General features: G+C 39.0%; 1 pseudogene; it reads left to right on the top strand.

Annotated features, from left to right (window-relative positions):
- Window positions 1-13,806: 13,806 nt before the first annotated feature.
- LOC134223562 (putative nuclease HARBI1) lies at window positions 13,807-15,497 on the top strand (annotated as a pseudogene).
- The last annotated feature ends 3,044 nt before the right edge of the window (window positions 15,498-18,541 follow it).

The raw sequence follows: 18,541 nt of genomic DNA, 5'->3' as shown, positions 1-18,541 counted from the left end.
AAATTCCTGGCAGAATCCCCGGAAGAATTCCTCCAGATGCTCCTGAAGGAATTCTTGTAGAATCTAGAAAAATAAACTCTTTTGAGGATTATTTTCATAATTCTGAGGGCAATTCCTTTGTTTAGAAATTTATTTAGAAATTCTTTTCCCAAATCTAGTCAGGTCAGATTTTGTTCGAAAATTCCTCCTGAAATAAGTTTGGAAATTCCTCCAGGAATTTCGTCTGTAATTTCTCTGGAAAATCCTACAGAAACTCTTTCTCCTCCTGGAATAATTTATAAATTCCCTCTGAAGGGATTCTTTAGTAAGACCTCCTCAAAGAATTTTGCAAATTTCTTCAGAAAATTCTTTAGTAAAACAATGTCAAATTTCTTTGAAAATTCCTGAAGGAATTATTCCGAATTGTTTTTAAAAGAACTCTTCCGGAAAATCAAAGGAAAAATAAATAGGAAATCCTGAAGGAAATTTCAAAGGATTCCCTAAACAAAATTCTATAGGAATTTCTAAAGAAATTCCCAAAAAAAATCAAAATAAATTTATTAAGGATTCCTGAAAGAAATTCTAACGGATTTTCTGAAGAGATTCCTGAAAGAATGCGCAAAGGAAATTTGGAAGGAATCTCAGAAGGTTAAAAGAATTTCTGCAAAATTTGTTAAAAAAAACCGGAGGAATGATCGAAGGAATACCTACCTAGACGAAAACCTACTAAAATACAAATATTTGACTCTTCAAAGGTATACGAGCAAAAACATGGAGAAACAAAAAATACTCAATTTTAAATAATTTTTATAAATGTGTACAGTTTTGAAAATTAGCTTTAAAGCACATTTTAACATGGACTGGAGTTTATATTATTGATCGACTTCAAATACTTTTCAAAATCTGAACAATTTAAAATTACAAAAAATAATCAAAGTACCCCGTCTAAATACGGTCGTTCAAGGGTTAACTCCGCCAGTGATTATAAAAATTGGCGCTAAATTTGTTGTGTTAGAGCAATTTTGGCGTATATAATTAAATTTCACGGCAAATATCCAATTTGGTGGGTCACGTGGCCCATCGTGCCCCAGTTTAACTCCGCCAGTGTCGGCTTGGGTAGGAGCATGATGACCATTCTTACCAAGACAGGCTGTCTGTCCAAGTCCAAAACGGTGAATGATGATGAACTGTTGATATACACAGAAAAAATAAAGAACCTAAAAAAAAGTTTAAAGAACTCAACTTTGAGTACGAAGTTCAAATTTTTAACTCAATATTAGGTAGTTTTCTCACTCCCTCTCATGAATGATATTATAAACAAAGAGAGCTGCATCGACCCAACGTGTGCTCTTCCGTGGAAGAAGCCAAATTTGAGTTGTTTTCACCATAGTCTCGGGTGAGTGAAAATAACATAAATAAGGCAATCCATAAGACAGCTGCGAACAGCTGACAATTTTTGTTTACCTAGATTATTTGACAGATTCTGACCGGACTGACAGAACAATTCAAAGGAAATTGTTAAGCGCGGTTTACACCAGAAGTGAGTTCCGTTCAACTGCATACACACTTTGTTTTGATTTCGATTGTCAGTCCCATCGCTGAATGTCCTCATGGATAGCCTAATTTGAGTTGGTGAAACTTCATAGTGAGTGAAAATTCAACACGGAAGTAAAGGCAAAGTACTCACCGGATTTTCTCGCATTTTACTTATTTTTGGCTTCTTCCACGCAAGGGTGGATTTGAGTGAAAGGAACCGTAAAGTGAGTTGTTTCGCGGTTCCGTGTACATCAAATCCCGTGGCGCCGGGAGTGGGTGGGACACGTAGGACATGTCCTACGCAAAAATTTTCCTGGGTGGAACAGTCAAAGCATTGTCCTACCCATGATTGTGGTAAGAACATATGAAGTCATTGGATAAAAAAGTTAATAAAGTTAATAAAAAAGTAACGTTAATCAGAGTCCAAACAATAATCATAGATGTTTTTGAGATCTCAAAGCTATAGACTACTGATTGTTGTTTAGGACTTCAGGCACTTTAAAATCCCTAAACCGCTCAAAGATGTCTATGTTTTACAGAGGTGAAATAGAAGTTGTTGAAATCTGCAAATGCGATTAATTAAATATTTTGCTTTAGATCGCTTAATCCTGGAGGTAATATGAAATCCTAGCAGTTAGAAATAATTGATTGAAACCACTGATTTTTTTTTATTTCTGTGACCGGTGACTTCTTCTTGAAGCTTGTCAATATATTCGATAATCGATAATGGAAAAGCAATATTTCTCCTAAAAATCGAGGAAATTTTATCAAATTATAAATATTCAGGCCGCTAGAACTTTTCAAGTTCTGATTATTTTTAGAATTTCTTTCTTTCAGCTTTCAGCGGCAGTATAAATAAAATTTGCATCGATTTCCCAATACCACAACTGTTGCCCAAGTCGGAGACATGATTGGTGGTCCAGCGGCTATCGTTTCTGTCTATGAGCAGGAGATCAAGGGTTCGAACACAGGCTCGGTCTTTCCTATTCTGTTTGCCTTAGTTCTTTCTGTGTTTCACGTTCTACCAAAACGATTCCTACCGTTACAGCTTTCATACTAACAGTTCCATAACCACCCGCGGCACCGACCGGAGGACGTAGAGTTTTCTGCACCTTTCTTAAGCATAGGTGTCCCAACAAATTATTCTTTTCCCTCCAGCATTCACAAGAACGGGCCAGGACAGATCTCGACTGTTGAAGAGTGCCTTGCTTCCAGTGATCAGTCCAAAATTATTATTTGTGTTAACGGATGTAAGTGACACAATGTAAGTGTAACGCCCGCGAATCGCTTGATGCTACTGTTAATACCAGAACTGTTCCCCAAATTGGCATTTCCTATTTGTCCTACCCACGACTCGAAACGTGGATGCGCCTCTGATCAAATCAGTGTTCCCGACTCAGCTGCTTTTCATCGTCCCGGAAGTCAGCGAAAGTCAAGCCCATACGAAAACCTGGGAAGCATCCTCCACTTTTTTTTTTCAAAAAGTCGATCCAAAGCCGACTATTTGAGTGTTTCGAACATCACAATCACGCAGGGTTTGCAGAAATTGCTCTCAATAGATAACGAGCAACGATAGACCCATGTTACCAACGTCTTCGAAGGGAATCAGTTTGTCTACAGATACCCCGCCATGGACCGGAAAGGCATTCGACAACGTTTGCTGCTAGCACACCCATTTCTCAAACCAGTATCCGCCCGGGACATAAGGCTTTTCGTTGGTGGTTGGATGAGACGCGTAGAGTGGTCGAAACCTAAAAAAATCTAAAAAGGGTTTGGGGTCATTTAGTCGAATGCAGTTTGGCAGAATGTCATTTGGCCGAATAGTTCCTTATTAAGTGAGATGCCCGAAGTGGGAGATGAATAATGAAAAGTGAGAACTAAGATGTACTTAGTGGGTGGGACCCGATAGTGATAATTGAGTGCTGATATATGGAAGTGAGTACTTAGCAGTGAGATGTGTGCAGTAGCAAGTACGAAGTGAGTAGTTGGAAATGAGAAATGAGTACTGAGAAGTGAAATGTATTAGTTGAGAAATGAGAAGTAGGAGCGAGTGGACAGAAAAACAAAAGCAAGAGGTGAGACGTGAGGGATGATAATAATGAAGCACTAAGTACCCTAGCAGCACACATATTCCACTTATTGTTACTGTGACTTAGTTACAAACAAGTTGCTGTAATTGATTTTGTCTGACTTGTGCTGCTCGGGTGATGAAGTAAGAAGGGAAGAGAAAGTATAAGGATAAAGGAGAAAGAAAGACAGAAAAAGAAGAAGAAAAAAGAAGAAGTAAGGAAGAAGAAATATAGAAGAAAAAAAGAAATACGAAAGAAAGAAGAAGAGAAGAAAAATAATAAGAAAGAAGGGAAGAGTAAGATTGAGAAAGAAGGAAGAAATAAACGAGGAATAAGGATGAAAGAAGAAGGAAAAAGAAAGAAAGAGGACATAAGAAGGAAGATGGGCAAAGAAAGAATGAAGAAGGAAAACAGAAAGAAAGGAGATGAAAGGAAGGAAGAAGGAAAAAGGAAGAAAGAAGACAGAAGTTCAATGGGTTAAGGAAGAAGAAACAAGGCAATTGGTAAAAGAAGAAAAAGGAAGATATATAAAAAGAGAAAAAAGAGGAAAAAAGAAGAAGGAAGAAGAAAGAAAGTAGAAGAAAAAAGGTAGAATAAAGAATACAGTAGAAGGAAGAAGGGGAAAAAAGAAGAAAAAAGATAAAGGAAGACAGGAGAAAAAAGAGGGTATAAGGGAGAAGAAAGTAGGAAGGAATAAGGATTCATAATTTTCAAATCTCCCTTCTCACTTCTCACTCCTAACTTCTCACTTCTCACTATCCAACAAACATTGGAAATGAGAAAAGCGGTACAATGTGGTCAATTTTTAATACCTGTTGCGGGAGGCGTTACGACCGTTGGTTGCTGAAATTCTTCACAGGTATGCTGGAGATCTGACGGATAGCCAGTCTACAATCGATTGGCGGGCATGATTGTTAAGAACAAAACGTCAAATAGAATGTTGACATGGGAAATGTGATCCGTGAATGATTTGCTGAAAAGTTTGATTTATTTCCTTATAATTTCTTGCTATCGTAAAATATGTTACAGTTATAAAACCAGTGGATTCTTGATTAGGACTAGTGCAAACTTTGTTACTAAATTAGTGAGTCTATCAGGCAAATAATATTAAACTCTATGAATTCGCTTATTATGAATCATATAAAACTTCCTATGTTAGATAAAATTATCAGTCCCGTTGTCGGATGATCAATGAATAAAGACCCTTTAATAATGTCCTGTGAGCTCCACCCTGTAAGTAACTAATAGATCTAAATAAAAATTATGACTATGACTCATGAACTAACGAATACTAGGTGTACAGGCCGCTCGGGACCTTACATACACACGGTTATACGATTAAATAGAACGTAGAAAAACAAGAGTCACAGAATTGTGAGTATTTTCAAATAATGAGTTCCAATTTACAGATCCTAATCCAATTTATCAATTAGCTTTAAAGCATACTGTCAAATAAAGTGTAGTTGCTTAAAGAACCGTGACTAGCGTTCCTGTGTCGTACCGTGCCAACAATGGCAAATAATGGGGCAGAATTTCCACGTCGAATGAAACCTGTTGCAAGAGAATCAGCCAAAGCTTAGTTCCAAAAAATGTGTTTACAAAATTTTATACACATACACACAAACAGATATCACCTCAATTCGTCGAGCTGAGTAGACTGTTATACAACACTATGGGTCTCGGAGCCTTTTATCAAGAATTTAGTTTTTGAGTAATCATACAGTCGAGAAAGGCAAATACTAGCTTATTCAGCTAAAATGGTTTCTAGTTGAGTTATCACTTCTCATTTCACACTTATCACTCCTGACTTATCACTTCTCACTTCTTATTTTCACTTTCACTTTTCGCTTCTTACTTCTCACTTACTTCACACTTTTCTAAGCATTTTTTCTCAACTATTCTACCAAACGGCATTCGGCCAAATGTTGTGAAGAAATTGGCCTCACAAGAAGCTTGAGCTAAACAGAATACTAGGGTTTCGACATCACGCGTTTCTTCCTAGATACCGGACAGGATCTTATTTCATTAGACATCCTACAAGCAGACCAAACACGCAAAACTAGATGTTCAACCGTACATGAACACCTCTAGTTCTTCAGCGGCTCAGTGAATGGGGGTGTTTGGGTAACATCCTTGCCTTTATCCGCAACTTCATTTCGGGGTATTGCTTCCGGGTTCTCGTCGTAAATAAAGCTTCGAGATCCCAAAGAAACGGCTGTACCCCAAGGGTCGCCATTAACCGGGTTTTCGGCTTCCTAACACCCAACATATACGTCTCGTCGGAGGGCCGTCGTGTCAGGTCTGTTTAGTGTCCCACCTAACACCAGGTGCGCTTTGATCGGCACACGGTTGCTTTGGCGGAGCCTCAGGTGGAAGACGATTTGCGGACCCTCCGCAGACTGCGTGGCTGGTGACGACCGAGCTGAATGGAGATGATTGTTATATACTGCACAGGACACTCCGGCCTTAGAGTGAACAAATATTGATAATAATCCTACTGGTCATCGTCAGAGTTGCACCAGGGCGCACCCCGACCAAATACCAAACTGCCGTTGTCGCCGTTCTCCGTCGGTAAGATATTCAATGATAGCTAGTAAGTGTTTTCGTGACCATATCTGCAGAAGGAGTAACCAGATATTCGAGTCAAGCATTAAGGCGCATTCTGAAAATATCGTTCGAACGTCTAAGGTTCCTGTCCCACTTTCGAGTAGTTGACGTACGTTGTCTCCAGGACCCCAGAGGGCCAACAATTGAGCACTCCAACTGCGGAACGAGCAATCCATTATCGGCAGTATACTGTTCTACGGCTTGGAACTCACCTGCTTGGCCCACCAGAACTTGACCAACATTCTATGATCGATCATCAAACAAATCAATAGAATTGCTTCCAAATTACTCCCATCTACATAAGCCGATTGCCTGTGCCAAGGAAGTCATCGTGTTTTACTTACTTGTGGGACCTGTACCCGAGTGGGGCAAATGTCCGACTTGAGAGATCTCCATCTTTGGCGATGCCCAGATGTAGCCTTAAGGCTCTATAAACCGTAATCAATCAGATATTGACAATGATTTTATTCAAATCCGCACTAATACTAATAAAGTTTTGAACTAAATTCAATATTTTGGGGCTATTTACGGACTTACCCTCTATCATAATATATTCATGGCATTTCCATATTAATTTTTCACTTATCAAAACTAGCAATTACTGAGGAATTGCTGGAAAAACGCTGAAAACTGCCTTTTTCCTAAATCGATGTTCGTTTGTTCATCGAACGCATACTAACGTTCGAACGTTCGGATCGAACACATACACACTCACTTGGTTTTTCACTGGATCTTTTCCCATTGTTTCTTTGATTTTATCACTCCTAAAACATATTCACTAACTGAGTTTCACATTTTTCGTCAACCTTGACTACCAATTAATTCACTTCACGCCCAAAAACTGTTGAAAACTGCTTTGCAAAAATCGAAGTGAGAGACAAATTTGACGACCGTATTGTGAATGCAATAAAATGCGGAAGACTCAAATTCACTAGCGCAATAAGTGAAATGGTGAGTACAAAATCTACGCGATGCAACTTCAATCAATCCGAACAATACAACGTATACGCCAGCCAACACGCAAACAAAGATGTGTATACACAAGAAAATAATCATCTCTTCGCCGTTGCCAGATTTATTTATTGGAAAAAATCATTGCTGTTTGTCGGATTGAACAATAAAACAGGGTGGCCAGTGGATTTTGAATTTCGAATTCCCGGTTATTTCCCGGTTTTCTCCCGGTATTATGAAAATTTTCCCGATACTTAAAAAATATATAACTATTAGAGAAAAATTCAAATAACCCACGGATTTATAAATATTAAAAATAGAAAAGAATTTCCATATAAACAATTATAGAAGAGTGATTTTGCTGGCCTAAATGATATTATTTTTTAGCTTTATTAGTTTGATTTTTTGTAAGTATGTAAATATGAAGCAAATATGAGCTCATGACATATTATTTAGACATTGCGATTCTGCGGAAAAATATCGCGGTTGAATTTTTTCATGCAAAATGTTATCATTTCAATCATTTGTCAGAAATAAAAAAATCTCAACAAAAAGGCTTTTAAAACTAATCAATAAGCACTTTATTTTTCACATATTTAATATTATCATATATGCTATGCCAAGAATGTATAATACCTGCATCAAGCAACAAATAATACAAATTAAAACGGTTGATCAAATCTACATTATTTCGTTTAAATCGGGCATGCGTTCTAAGCTTTGAGTTTTTTTCTTCAAATTATCTTGGTAGGATATTTTACACATAATTGAATAGATAAATAGATAATATAGTAACAAGTTTGTATTAAACATTTTAAATAGAATTATATAGACTTTTTCAAAAAAGCAACAAAGCTTAGGTATTGATTGATTGCTTTAGAAACTTGTCATTCATACTTCTATTAATTATTCAAATTTATATTTATTTGTGTTATTATCAGAAACAGGGCCTTTCAAGACTGAATTTGCTATACAACTTGTAAACATATTTTAATCCAGAACTTATATCTCATTTCAAAATTTCTGGAAGGAATTGCAAACAAGACCTTACAAAGGTGCAGAAAAAATACGATTTTTACGTAAATTTCTGAAACATCTCCTCTGTATCGTATTTATTCAAACCATTCGACAATTTGATGATAAATCTAATTTTCTAAGAACATGTGTACAATGTTCTGTTAATCGAAAATCCATATTCTTGTTAACGTTTGAAAGTATAGTTCGTCCGTAAACAAGAATACGGATGAAATTTAAAAAAAACTTCTTTACCGAACCTTTATATGAATATAATGTGTAACTGTGACTCAAATTTCCATCGTCACAACTCTTTGATGCATCATGAGGATTGTGAAAGACAAATTTGATTTTTCTTTAGTTGAATACAAGATTATTGTTGAAAACGAAGGTGTTTTTCAGCATTTTTAACGGCTTTGGAAATGTTGCAATATTTGAAATAAAAGAGGAGTAATACCTAATATATTTATTTAGACAAATTGGAGAACGTAGAAGGAATCGATTGAGATAATTAAAATTTAAGGAAAGTTCAAATCAGATTTAATATGCAGATTTGAAATTTTTCCCGGTGGTTATTGAATTTCCCGCATATTTCCCGACATTTTCCCGGTGATTTTCAATTCCCGGTTTTTTCCCGGTTCTCCCGGTTTTCCCGGTTCGCTGGTCACCATGAATAAAACCAAAAATAAATATTTAAACATGTTACGTAAGCTTCTATAACATTCCAAGTGGTGTATATAGGAATTTAAACCGATAAATATCCATATATTTGATACACCATGAGCATGTCTTATGATATAAAATAAACAATCCGTCAAGTCTGGCAACATTATGCATCAGCTGGCATATTTTTACCACCCCATTTCTACCCACCCCAGTTGTTAACAACATTTTATTTATCGCTGCTGCATGTTTCCGTTACCAATTGCGTCACTATTACAAACAAATGATACAGTCATCAATTTTCAAAACATTGTGATGGAGTCTTGAGCCTTAACCTGTTGCCGAGATTAATTTCGGTTGACCTCTTCTATGTCTTTATTGAAGCTGTGCCACCATGAACCTCTGGGTCTATCTCTGATTCGAGGTCCAGTTGGGATGCAGTTTTCGTTTCCGTCCCTACGTAAGGTGTAGCCGACCCAGCCCTACTTCCGTTCCCGAATTTCAGTTGCTATCGGCCTCTGGTGAAAACGACAATGAAGCTCGTTGTTTGAGATCTAGTTGTAAAGCCACCAGGCATGGCAATCTTTCGTCGCAGCAATATATGGAGAACACCGGATCCCTCATTTGTCGAAGGGGGTGGGATCCTGCGCACGATGGCCGGCATCGGTCTCTCCCCCAGTGGCACGAAGCGAGGAGTTACAGTCTCTATCAACAGCTTCATAAATCTACGCTTCAGAAAGGGCAATAATTTGGAGCCACTCAGGAGGTTGGTGGTAGAACTATTGAATCTTGAATACGGAGACCATGAACACAGGTCGTGAGGATTGGTATCACAGGGCACAACTTGACGATTTTGGACGGCCTGCGGACGTTGACTACCGAGGTTTAGCGTTGAGTCTTGCTTTTATTAATATTATTTATGCTCATGTATTTGAAAGATCCCTGGAGTGGACCTGAGGGAAGCTTAAATGCAGCACCTCCCCATCACCAAGCACCTATAGCCTGTATCTCTTTCTCCTGACAAGTAATGAACTGATCCCAAAGTAGAAATTCTCGGAAATAAAACATTTAAAGAAAGGGGTATTTGTACCTTTCTCAAGCATTATGACAATAGTATGATGGCCATAACTAATGAACCAATCCGACTAATTTTCAAAAGGGGAAAATCCATTAATTACGTAAGGCAAAAAATGAGCATTTTCAACCCCCTCCCCCACATGACACACTTTTTGTATGAAACATCTGAACATTTTGTATGAATCGTCACACTTTGACCAAACCCCCACACCTTCCCCCTCAAAGCGTTACGTAATTTGTGGACGCTTCCAAGAAAACAATGGGACAAAACCTCTAAATGGAATGCAACTTGTTGCGAGCAAATTGGTGAAGATCAGTGAAAAACAATGTCCCTAAAAATAAAATTGCTTTCTATAGGCTTTCTCGGCATCTGAAATTTAATCGAGTTCAGAACAAACAGCTACGGATGGTCATGAACACCCCTCACACGACACGAACCATCGTTTGACCATAATAACTACTCTCAACGAACGATTTATAGCAACTAAGGCTAGGTTCAAAGCTCATTGCCAAACCTCGAAACAAATCACTATCTGTGTGAATTATTTAAGTAGTTTAGGTTATCAAATTTATATTCGTTAAACGAAACAGGGCCTGCTCAAGGCCAACTTATTCTTCTTCTTCTTGGCATTACATCCCCACTAAGACATAGCCGCCTCGCAGCTTAGTGTTCATTAAGCACTTCCATAGTTGTTAACTGCGAGGTTTCTAAGCCAAGTTACTTACCATTTTTGCATTCGTATAGCATGAGGCTAACACGATGATAGTTTTATGCCCAGGGAAGTCGAGAAAATTTTCCTCCTGAAAATCTCCAAGACCGGACCAGAAATCGAACCCAGTCACCTTCAGCATGGTCTTGTTTTGTTACCGCGCATCCTACCGCACGGCTAAGAAAAGTCAACAACAGAATCTATTTTTAACCTTAAGTTTTAGACTTTCTCGAACAACAACGTTGAAGCAAAAGGCTATCATTACACTCCTGTCCGTCCGTGTGTATGAATGTGCACCTAAAAACCGAAAAAGATTAGCCAATTTTTTGTAATTTTTGACCGATTTTCTCGCAACAAGCTGCATTCGACGGACGACAAACTCTAGTTGATCGCTATTGAAAAATCGCTATTTTTTAGTCACGATCGGTCATTGCGTTCAAAAGTTTTTGAAATAAATTTAAGTTTAACACTCAACTACAGAATCTAGAATTTGACATTCAAATAATAAGTTTAATAATAAGCAAATGATTACAAAAAAGGGGTAAATCGGCTAAATGAAGTAGATTCCATATTTGCTTAAATTCAAAATGTTTATCAAATGCGGTAGACAGTGTAGACAAAACCGTGTTACAAACTTCTTGAAATGCAAAATGGAACTGCTCCGTTTTCCATTTCATTGAACATATAATCATCTGAACACGAAACAAAGAAATACGGCACCGATTTCGTCGCTTCTTTTTGCTAGCATGCGTGCTCACTGCTGAAAAAAATCAGAAAAAAAATCAAATACCTTTTCATTGCTTTGTTTTTCGTGGGGTGAATATCGGAGCTATGAGATGAAGTCCAGGAGCAGTAACCCTATATCAATATCATCACTCGCTACCTATCGATAATTACACACCGAACTATTCAAATTGAAGGTCACGGGTAAGCGCTGTAGATTCCTTTTTGGATTGATTGAACAGTCAACAACCATGGGATGCAATACATCTTTAGGTTCTAGCGAACGGCAGCAGCAGCGAACAATTTAGGTTGGGTACAACCTAACCATTTGGTCCAACCATCGCCGGCGATGAGAGGGCGGTGCACGGTGAATCATTACCGTCACGGCATTAGGTCTTCATCTCGACGAATGATGGCGCGTCATGGTCATGCGGGGAGGGGTTGTATCATCTAAATAAATCGACTGCGATTAGAGCTCCCGACCCGTGATAGTACGCCATTTGGGGTCTAGTACCTATGAAGCTGCTTGATGGGTGGGTGCCTCTTCACGCGCACCGTGTAGCTCTGTGTGGTTTCAAATTTAGTTATCATACACAATATTAATTATATGGAATTATCGCTTCCATGCGGTCAATTTGCGTTCTCCTTCATTGCGGTCGATGGGTGATTTATTTCAGCTTGCAATCGTCTAATCAGAGGGCTGAAGCTACGCCGGCCGCTTACTGGGAGCTATTGAGCTTTGTATGACCAAGGTGGAGAATGGATTAGTAAATATAATTTGTTTGTAGGTTCGTAGAGTTATAATATTGATCTTAGAGCCCGAGTGTACCTATTTAAACTCTTAGAAAGCTAAATGCACTGAAAGTATTCAACTTTTGAACCAATAGAAATGCTGCAGCAAACATCACCGAAACAAATTATAGACAACGCCCACAAGTTGAACTCACGGACAGATCAGGTTTAACGCAAAAAATAATCGAATCAAATGTAGTTCTTCAATCAGTTGATGCATTCTGAAGCTGAATAATTAAATTATTTATTCTTTATCTTTAGATAAAAGACCTAACTCTGATGGACTTGAATAATATATTGAAACAAAAACGCTGACGATCATACGTTCACACACGCAACCGCAGCGACTGGTAGATTTTCTAACAATTATATATAAGGACCCACCAAAATCTGTAAAAGAACTGGGCATATGCGAAATTGTTAGATTCTTATAAAAATATTGTATGAGATCTCACAATTTTGCAAGACAAAATCCCTCGCGGTTCACTAGAGCCTCTTCGCAATAATGTATACATTTGAAATGCCACTAATGAGCGGGATTGAATGATTACAACGCCACCTCTACAGTTAGCTAAAGACTAATATACTCGCAGCATTGTCGGTTCCGTGAGTACATGGAAAGTCGACAAGCAAATTTGAAAAATGATCTTTCATCGTTCTGGGCCTACATAAAAAAAACGGAAGGGGTCGAACAATATCCCTGTTGACGTCACTTATCGTACGCTTTCCTCCCGATCACCTGTCGCAACAGCAATTTTGTATTCCAGCTTCTTCCGCTCAGTACATGACGACAATCTTCCTCCATTGGATCAAAGCTACATCGAAAGTCTTCCGTCATATCCCGTCCGGCTTCCTCAAGTCTCTTTTAGCAATGTGGATATTTTTGAAGCACTATCAGCTCGCTTGACACATCAAAAGGACCGGGAACCGATCACTTACCGCCCACCTTCATCAAACAATGTGCTTAATCCCTGGCAATGCCCATTGCTTCAATTTTCGGCTTACAGTGGGCAAATGACTGCGCCATCAATTTCTTCCCATCCCCAATGACGGTAAGGACGTGACCGGCGCCGTAATTGACCATTAAGAAGTTTGAAGCTCTCGGACTTGTGTGACCCTAAATGGCCGGAACGAAGTTATGACAGCGACTCTCCGTGGATGCGTGTGCACGCCGCGGAGGTCTGATTAGAAGAGTGTGTTTATTCTATGTGCCGTGGGAGTCGAAACGACAATTTCCGTCTCGTTGTCCCGTGACAGTTTTAGCTCTATAGACTAACGCAAAATGAACTCCCACAAGAAATTATGACGTTTGAGCGGGTCGCATAATGAACGCAAAATGAACTTTTGTTCGAGAAGACGACCCGCTCAAATGTCAAAATCCATCGGGTGAGTGAATTCGATGAACCCCCTGCATAAGTCTATTCCGAAAGTCGACTCGCGTGAGGTGAGAGATTCATTTCATATCGAGTGAGAGAATGAATTTCCAGTGTAAGCGGTGTTCATTCACATAAATGTCAAACTTCAAGAAGTTTATCGGAATTCTATGATTATAGCTTATTTTTTAAACAACAAAATGCATTTTTATTTTAACTCTTTTTAATATCAAATTTAGGTTGGGAAAAACTAATGAAGGATATTTACAAATGTATATGTTTTATTTCACATCGTTTGAAAAATGTTCTACTGATATATTACTGATTTTATTCTATCATTTCGATGGTATGACCTAATTAAAGTATAAGTCATGTTAATAAAATATGTCTGAGAATTTGTTTAGATTTTGTAAATGTAACAATTTTTATTAGTTACTGGTGATTAGCAAATACAGTAGGAAATTTTCCATTTTAGTAATTGTTTAAATTCAGGGATAAAATGAGCTGTGTAGAATATTGGTTCAGTGATGACGAGAGTGATTCCGGAGAAGACGATTCCGGACCTTACCGTCTCGAACGACGAAGATTAAGAGATATGAGTAATCCTCTGGATCTCCCACACGATTCGTAAGTTTATGATAAGGTGCTGTCGATTAACTTCATAACTTAACTTCATTGTTCTCAAACTCAGGTTTATGGAATATTTTAGAGTATCGAAAGAACTCTTCAGATATTTGCTGGACTTTGTAGAAGATAAATTAGGAGGCGTTAAATCTACGTCTGTTCCAGCGACACTGAAATTATCTGCTGCACTGCGATTCTTCGCCGAAGGAAGTTACCAGAAAGGTGTTGGTAACGATATGTTTGCCGGAATGGCCCAGCCGACGCTGTCAAAAATCTTGACGTCTGTTATTGATGTTTTTGAAGCAGAACTCTGTCCCACAGTCATACAGTTTCCAGTGTCAGACGAGGAAAAAAGTGAAATCAAGCGTGGATTCTACGAGAGAACCGGATTTCCAGGTGTGATAGGATGCGTTGATGGCACACACGTAAAAATTTTCAAACCGATGAAAGATATCCAGCATCTTTTATTATAACAGAAAAGGGTTCCACAGCTTAAACGTAATGATAGTAAGTTTCTTTAACCTATACTGTTCTACCATTTTTAGCATTTTTCTGCATATTTTAGGTCTGTGATCATCAACAAATCATTCGATACGTGAATGCCAACAGCCCTGGTGCAAATCATGATTCGTTCATATGGAACAATGATCCGTTAGATGGAGTGTTACACCAAAAATACCTTAATGGCGAGCGAAATACATGGCTTGTAGGTGAGATATTTGTTTTCTCATAAAATATACACATAGTTAGCCAATTTCGATAAACCAATTCCTATCCTTAATATTCTTCTCCCAATTGTTAATTGTATTCTGAAACATATTTTTATTATCTTTTTGATATAGGCGACGCAGGATATCCTCTGAAGCCATACTTAATAACACCATTCCGAACTTCCGTTAATGCACCGAATTCTTCAAGACAAACCAAATTTAATGATATCCATTCAAAACAAGGATGATAGTTGAGAGAACATTTGGTGTTATGAAGAATGTTTTCAGATGTATTTTAGCAGCTCGATAATTGCACTACAAACCAGAAAAAGGCAGCGAGAATGGTGAATGTTTGTTGCGCATTGCATAATTTGAGAAAACGTTTTAATGTGCCGGAAAATCACATACAATGGGAACCTGAAGATGATCTACTAGTTGAAGCTGACTATGGCGAAGAAAATGATATGGCAGCGAGCGAAATACGACAAGAAATTCTGTATAATATCACATGACAACTTTCGCAAATATGGTAATTAGTATAACTAGTATAACTAGGCATGTTATTTACTTTCGTTTACTTTAAAGTTCATAAAAATTTGAATTTGATAATATGAAATCAACTTGTTGGAGTTCTATCAAAACATGGAAAAGGAATAAAATAAGTTCGAAAACCGATTTATATATGTGAGTTCTAATTACTTCGCATCCCTGGAAATTTCAATCAATCAATTGAAAATATCACTCAATCATATCTACTAGTTGGTGCGGACACTTTTTTCTAGACCTCTACAATCCAACTGGAACTTGTCCTGCTTTCAACTTGAGTCACTAACTGGTGTGGATTCATTTGAACTTATTTGATTTTGCATGCGTAAACGAGAATGCGCATCAACTTTCGTTCGAACAAGCGTTTGTACGTAATCAAGAATACGGGTGTATAGCACATATTAATCTGATTTGTGTACAATAGAAGACATGTGAAGAGCATCAGGGAACTTTGGTCTCTTCCGGAGAAGTGGTCACTTTATGAATGGTTCTGAATCCCAACTTTTAGGATTTTTTAGTCGTATAACTTAACTTGTAATCAAAAGTTTTGCCTTTCTCGTATACTAAGTACACGTAAAGGCTACATACTCGCTCCAAAAGCTAACTTTCCATAGAAGGCCGGGATACCCATAGTGCTATATACCAATCGACTCAGTTCGACAAATTGAGGTGATGTGTGTTTGAGTGCATATTTGTATGTATGTGTGTGCGTGTTTGTGCGCAAAACGTCGCAAAAACTTTCATTCATTTTTTGGCATCCTTAACCGATTTGTTTGCAACAAGTTGCATTTGTTATTCGTACCAACATCTTTTTATATCCGTATCGCGGAGAAAATTTATTTGCGATGCCTCTGAACGAATATGGAAGCATGATGGCCAGTTTTGGGCACACTAGAACCGGTTCCGGGACTCTAGCTGGGGACACATATCAGAATACCTTCAAATATATCATGAGGCATGTCAATCATCAGCATTTTTTGCGAATGTTAAATTATAGGAAACATCCCGGGACACTTGGTAACGATTCCGGAGACCCTGTGGAAGACTTGAATCCAGTTTTTGAAAAGAACATAGCATGTGACATATCAAACTTCATGATTCTTCTTGACAAAAATGTCGAATAACTTTTTTTTTTTGGTATTCATACTACTTCTGGCCACTTCCGGAAAATCCGGAACTCGAAGGATTTGAAGTTCGTTTACAAGACTTATGTCCAACATCACCAAAGTTATTAGTTGTACACATATTTGAACTTTCAAAATCAGATCCAGAAAAAAAAAATAATGGCGTGACGGTGCAGCGGCGTGGGTCAGCGTAAGCATATTTAGAGCATTAAAAACTCTCCGAAGCTCCTTCAGGAATCCATCTAGACACTCCTCCAAAAGTTCCTTCAGGAATTTCTACTGAAAGTTCCTCCAGGAATTCCTCCGGAAGTTCGTCCAGGGATTCCTCCATAAGTTCCTCCAGGAACTCCTTCGGAAGTTAATCCAGGAATTCCTTCGGAAGTTCTTCCAGGAATTCCTTCGGAAGTTCCTCCAGGAATTCCTTCATAAGTTCCTCCAGGAATTCCTTCGGAAGTTCCTCTAGGAATTCCTTTGGAAGTTCCTCCAGGAATTCCTTCGGAAGTTCCTCCAGGAATTCCTTCGGAAGTTCCTCCAGGAATTCCTTCGGAAGTTCCTCCAGGAATTCCTTCGGAAGTTCCTCCAGGAATTCCTTCGGAAGTTCCTCCAGGAATTCCTTCGGAAGTTCCTCCAGGAATTCCTTCGGAAGTTCCTCCAGGAATTCCTTCGGAAGTTCCTCCAGGAATTCCTTAGGAAGTTCCTCCAGGAATTCCTTCGGAAGTTCCTCCAGGAATTCCTTCGGAAGTTCCTCCAGGAATTCCTTCGGAAGTTCCTCCAGGAATTCCTTCGGAAGTTCCTCCAGGAATTCCTTCGGAAGTTCTTCCAGGAATTCCTCCATAAGTTCCTCCAGGAATTCCACCGGAAGTTCCTCCATAAGTTCCTCCAGGAATTCCTCCGGAGGTTCCTCCAGGAATTCCTCCGGAAGTTCATCCAGGAATTCCTCCAAAAGTTCCTCCATAAGTTCCTCCAGGAACTCCTCCGGAAGTTCTTCCTGGAATTCCTTCGGAAGTTCATCCAGGAATTTATCCGGAAGTTCCTCCAGGAATTCCCCCGGAAGTTCATCCAGGAATTCCTTCGGAAGTTCCTCCAGGAATTCCTCCATAAGTTCCTCCAGGAATTCCTTCGGAAGTTCATCCAGGAATTCCTCCGGAAGTTCTTCCAGGAATTCCTCCATAAGTTCCTCCAGGAACTCCTCCGGAAGTTCTTCCAGGAATTCCTTCGGAAATTCCTTCAGGAATTCCTCCGGAAGTTCCTTCAGGAATTCCTTCGGAAGTTCCTCCAGGAATTCCTTCGGAAGTTCCTCCAGGAATTCCTTCGGAAGTTCCTCCAGGAATTCCTTCGGAAGTTCTTCCAGGAATTCCTTCATAAGTTCCTCCAGGAATTCCTTCGGAAGTTCCTCCAGGAATTCCTCCGGAAGTTCATCCAGGAATTCCTCCATAAGTTCCTCCAGGAACTCCTCCGGAAGTTCCTCCAGGAATTCCTTCGGAAGTTCATCCAGGAATTCCTCCGGAAGATCTTCCAGGAATTCCTCCATAAGTTCCTCCAGGAATTCCTTCAGAAGTTCATCCAGGAATTCCTCCGGAAGTTCTTCCAGGAATTCCTCCGGAAGTTCTTCCAGGAATTCCTCCGGAAGTTCCTCCAGGAATTCCTTCGGGAATTCCTTCAGGAATTCCTCCAGAAATTCCTTCAGGAATTCCTCCGGGAGTTCCTTCAGGAATTCCTCCGGAAGTTCCTTCAGGAATTCCTTCAGAAGTTCTTTCAGGAATTCCTTCAGAAGTTCTTTCAGGAATTCCTTCGGAAGTTCCTCCAGGAATTCCTTCGGAAGTTCTTCCAGGAATTCCTCCATAAGTTCTTCCAGGAATTCCTACATAAGTTCCTCCATGAATTCCTTCGGAAGTTCATCCAGGAATTCCTCCGGAAGTTCCTTCAGGAATTCCTTCAGAAGTTTTTTCAAGAATTCCTTCAGAAGTTCCTTTAGGAATTCCTTCGGAAGTTCTTCCAGGGACTCCTCCGGAAGTTCCTCCAGGAATTCCTTCGGAAGTTCCT

This window comes from Armigeres subalbatus, chromosome 3 (assembly GCF_024139115.2).
Source record: "Armigeres subalbatus isolate Guangzhou_Male chromosome 3, GZ_Asu_2, whole genome shotgun sequence".
Lineage (NCBI taxonomy): Eukaryota > Metazoa > Arthropoda > Insecta > Diptera > Culicidae > Armigeres > Armigeres subalbatus.
Note: the sequence above shows the minus strand (reverse complement) of the source record. Positions and strands in the feature narration are given on the sequence as shown.